Here is a 4,436-nt window from a genome sequence, read left to right as displayed (position 1 = left end):
TTATCTCTGTAGCCTTTGTCAAATAACGAAATCAAGGGCCAAAAAGATTAAAAGTTTCTAGAATAACAGGATCATTAAGCCACAAGGACATTTGTCACAGTACATTCCCAAATGAAGTGATCCAATTGGTATTTGCAAACAAGTATCCTTGCTAAGTACCAAGCACTAGAGACCATTAACTAGCCTGGGCAACATAGCAAGACCCACCCGCCCCACCCCCCCCAATTAAGTTCTAGGTACTGTATATAAGCTACTAGCAAAATCTGGAAGGATTTCTGGCAACCTGAAAACTGCTAGTTGGATATACAACCTAATTTATCCAACATGTTAACACATCTAATCGCTTTTAACCACTTTAGATTTAACTTAGTGGAGGATAAGAAATGTTAACTCTTCCTTAGCATCATGCTCCACGGACCGTGATGGAAGAGCGCCACCTGCTGAAACTTTCCTGTAATTGACTCCTACCTGTAGGTTTTCCAAAAATAACCTGATACAATTAATCACGAAATACTAGTAACTAAAAACTCATTAGTACAAAGGCTTTCTGGGCCTATATATTTGGCAGAGTTCTAAAATAACTGTTTCAATGAATTTAACGCATACACCAGTCATAGCACATGCCAGGCACCACATTAGGCGGCCATACACCTCACCGACAGTTTATAAAAGGCCAATAAGATTTTATAGTAGCAGCAGGCCTAGAGTTCAAACAGGGAAACAGGCTTAGATCAAGGTGAGGCAGCTGGAGAAGAGTTGATTCCAAATTCCAGAAGAGTCCTAACGCTGGTAACAGATTATTTTTTCCTCACGGCTCTCCCACCTAGTGGGAGGGGATGGCTGCTTACTGTTTTCCTCTGCAGGCCATTCTGGGTAGCAATGCAAAATCTTTGCTCAAAGATAAAAGGCACGCTGGGGGTGCCTTAACACTTCCAGACACGGGAATTATTGCTAATGTCATGAATCCTTCCCCAAACCCCAAGCAGTATAAAAACAGGTGAAGAGGTCAGCAGGACATTTAGGATGGTTATAAATAATCCTCTCAAATAGCTGCTGTAAGGACCTTTACCATTTTCCCTTCTGCATCAAATCATGCCTTTTTGTAAATCTCGATTTGTAAAAACTGGTGCAAAACTAAAGGTGCTTATAGTTCTGCTTTGCAGATTTGTGTCAGGCAGAACAGCGTTAAAATTTTTCTAAAAAGCTCATGATTTTTTGCTAAAACTTGCACAAGGGCTTGGGCAGAATGTGCAATATTGGTGTGAAAATTTATCTTTACTGAAACTTCCTCACAGGCTGCCCTTGTAATTTAGTCACAGTGCTGGTGCTAGCCAACCTTTAGGATTAAGAGGACTGAGGACCGGCAAACCTGAGGCAGTAAACGGGCAGCCTGCAGTTTGCTCGATCCCGAAACAGACTATACGGTTCATCTAACATGCTTTTATTATAGCCAATTTTCTTGTGTGACTTTTAAAAAACAAAATGTTCAGTGCACATCTGTGTAAATAAAGTGTATAACTTTCCACCTTGTGTAGTTGCTTTTATCTTTTGTGTGGTCTGGTGTCTGCTCCCTCCCTTGGGCTTAACCTGGTGATTATAAAAACAAGTTTTCCCCAAATGCTGCTATAACTGAAGAACAGTACCAGGAGGTATTAATATTCTGTTCGCTATTTTTAACTATCTTTCCGCCTATTAATCAGTCAAGGAACACCGAGTTTCCACATGAATTAAGCATTTTATTTAATTATCAAGGAATCCCCTCTAAAAAACTCAGGCCTTTATTTAAAGTTGGTGCCCTGGTAGTTTCCAGAACATCACCGGAAACAGCTGTTCCTCCAAGTAGGACTGAGAAATTTTGGTATAATCCACGGCAGGACATGCGATAAGGCTTCACTCACCGTCACTACGGACTTGGCATCTGAAAGAGAAAAAAAACAAAAAAAAACGGGCATCACAAACCTCGGGTCTGTACTCACCTCGCTGCTCTGTGATTTCAACAACAAAGTCGGTTGGTTTTCAAATGACAAAACGCGCCGACGTCAGCTTTCCAGTGTCTTAGCGCTAAGGGGTTTCAAGTTAACTCGGAATATGCAAAAGAAAATAAACGTACCTTGTCATCTTCCCATCACCCATCAGAACGAGCTCCGCTTCCTAGAAACGTTCAAACGACAGTTCAGAAAAGTCTGCCCAGTAACCGGCACCCCCGGGAGTTTCAACAGCCAAGAATGTCACTTGTGCAAGTCAGAATCTGATACCAATTAAATGGTGACAGCTTTGCCAATAAACAAGAATATGCTCTTCCATGGCTAGGAAGGGAGACTGCCACAGTTGACAGGTCCCAAAGACACATGGAGATTCAGAGCCCGAAACTCAACAGCCAAGCGCAGCCCCGAAAGACGTCACTCACCTTCGGGGTCCAACCGGCGGTTCTCGGGGTGCGGACGCTAATTGACGGTGACACTCAGGACGGCCACACGACACCGACGGCGGAACTAACGACCTTCGCCGCGGGCAGCAGCTGCACGGAACCGTCCCCCGGGCCACGGCCCAGGCGCGCCGGGGTTTAGGGCCCGGGGCCGCACGCGGCCGTCCCGTGACCTACGGGGCCCCTCAGGCCGGCCACGCTTGCCAGCCGGAAGGTTCTCAAAGCTGACCCTGCCCTAGCGACCCAACAAGCTTCTCGAGTCCCCTGCATCTTTGGAAAGCCAGTCCGTTCCGGCCCAATTATCATTTTGGCGCACAGCCTGCGTCCACCTCAGCACAGCGCTCCCCGGGCGGAAAAGGCCGAGTCTCTCCGCGTACGCCCCTTTATAGCAGTGATGACGCTCTTCCGGGGGAAGCGCCGCGAGGGGCGGGGCTTGCGTACACCACCCTTCGTCCCGCCCTCCGCGCAGCGCCGCGGCCCCGCCCCCAGGTGGCCACGCCTCCCTGGGCCCCGCCCCCTTCTCTCCGTCCCGTCGTGCAGGTCCGGGCTGCCGCGTGCGCACCTCCGCCGGAACGTTCCTGCGGGACCCGGCTCGCCTGACACCCGGGAGCGTCCGCTCGCCGAACCAGCGTTGTTTCCGGTTTAACCCTGGACGGTTGTTTCAGTTTAGAAGTTCCCGTGACACAGAGTTTCTGGTTCTCTGCTGCTTAACCTCTTGGTAGATTCATTTCTTATCAAAGTAGGTGAGGTTTTTGGTTTCCCTGCTAGCGAACTGTCCGTGACCTTCGTCTTCCGCCGGGCTTGCTGTCCCGGGGGCGCCGGTGCCGGCGGTCTTTCAGGCTCGGTTTCCGGCTGACCTCAGGGGCGTTTGCCCCGAATGCCGCAGCTTTCCCGGCTCGCGAGCGCGATATTGGAAAAAGGAAGGGACGTGCGGCCTGGCGGGCCTGCGGGAGCCCGGGCGTGTGTCCGTGCAGGTCCCCCGTGGCCGGGCCGCAGCCTCTGCCCGCGTCGGCCGCCGTGGGCTCCTGACGGCCGGACACCTGGGCCTCACGCACCTGCTGCGGTTAACGGATAGTGGAGCTACTGCCCTTGTAGACGTTCCAGCGTTTAGGAAGAGTTTTAGTCTTAGATGCGCGCTTGTTAAACAACACCAAATTCGTTTTCTGTTCTTTTTATTTTCTTCCGGTAAGAAACACACCTTTTACTTCGGCACCTTGCGGCCATTGCCGGCAGGGACACAGTGGAGATCCGCAGAAACTTCATGTGGTCGTTGCATACTTTTTGGGGGGAGCTAATTTAATTAGAGCAAAAATTGCTGTTAGGTTAGGATTGGGATGCACAGGCTTATAGGAGATACAGTTTCTTAAGAGGACTGGAGCTGTTTCTAAGGCTCACCGTATTTCACCCCATTGTACTACTTCTCACTTCTTCACTTATTTCATCTCAATAATGAACTGAAAGAACTACTCAATCACAAGGCTTAAATACCAAAGCACAGTAGGGAGTTTTGCCAGATTATCTTTTATTTAGAATCTCTAAATGATCATGTGTATTATTAGTTTGCTAGGGCTCTCATAACAAAATAACCACGGACTGGGTGGCTGAAACAGCAGAAACTTGCTTTGTTACAGTTCTGTAGGCTGGAAGTCTGAGATCAAGGTGTCATAGGTTGTTCTCAGTCCCCCTCCCTTGCATGCGTGTGGCTTTTCCTGTATCTTAGTGTCAGCTTCCTTTTGTACCTGTCTGTCTCAGCTGCCTCTTCTTAAAAGGACACTGATCATATTGGATTAGGGTCCACCCTTATGACCTCATTTAACCCCAATTGCCTCTTTATTTTTTGTTTTATTTATTTATTTTGAGACAGAGTCTCACTCTGTTGCCCTGGCTAGAGTGCCGTGGCATCAGCCTAGCTCACAGCAACCTCCAACTCCTGGGCTCAAGCGATCCTCCTGCCTCAGCCTCCCAAGCAGCTGGGGCTACAGGCATGTGCCACTATGCCCGGCTAATTTTT

At 48.7% G+C, this 4,436-nt stretch overlaps 1 long non-coding RNA gene and 1 other non-coding gene across 2 annotated transcripts; both read right to left on the bottom strand.

Annotated features, from left to right (window-relative positions):
- Positions 1 to 1,715: 1,715 nt before the first annotated feature.
- Positions 1,716 to 2,793, bottom strand: LOC123627694. Its single transcript, XR_006731431.1, has 3 exons — positions 2,408 to 2,793; positions 2,111 to 2,151; positions 1,716 to 1,918 (listed from the first exon to the last, which is right to left on the bottom strand). It is a non-coding gene; the product is annotated as an uncharacterized LOC123627694 (long non-coding RNA).
- Positions 2,224 to 2,354, bottom strand: LOC123627797. The gene has a single exon (XR_006731503.1). It is a non-coding gene; the product is annotated as a small nucleolar RNA SNORA24 (small nucleolar RNA).
- Positions 2,794 to 4,436: the final 1,643 nt, after the last annotated feature.

This window comes from Lemur catta, chromosome 26, assembly GCF_020740605.2.
Source record: "Lemur catta isolate mLemCat1 chromosome 26, mLemCat1.pri, whole genome shotgun sequence".
In the NCBI taxonomy this organism is placed as follows: Eukaryota; Metazoa; Chordata; class Mammalia; order Primates; family Lemuridae; genus Lemur; species Lemur catta.
The sequence above is the reverse complement of the archived record's forward strand: the minus strand, read 5'-3'. Positions and strand labels throughout refer to the sequence as shown.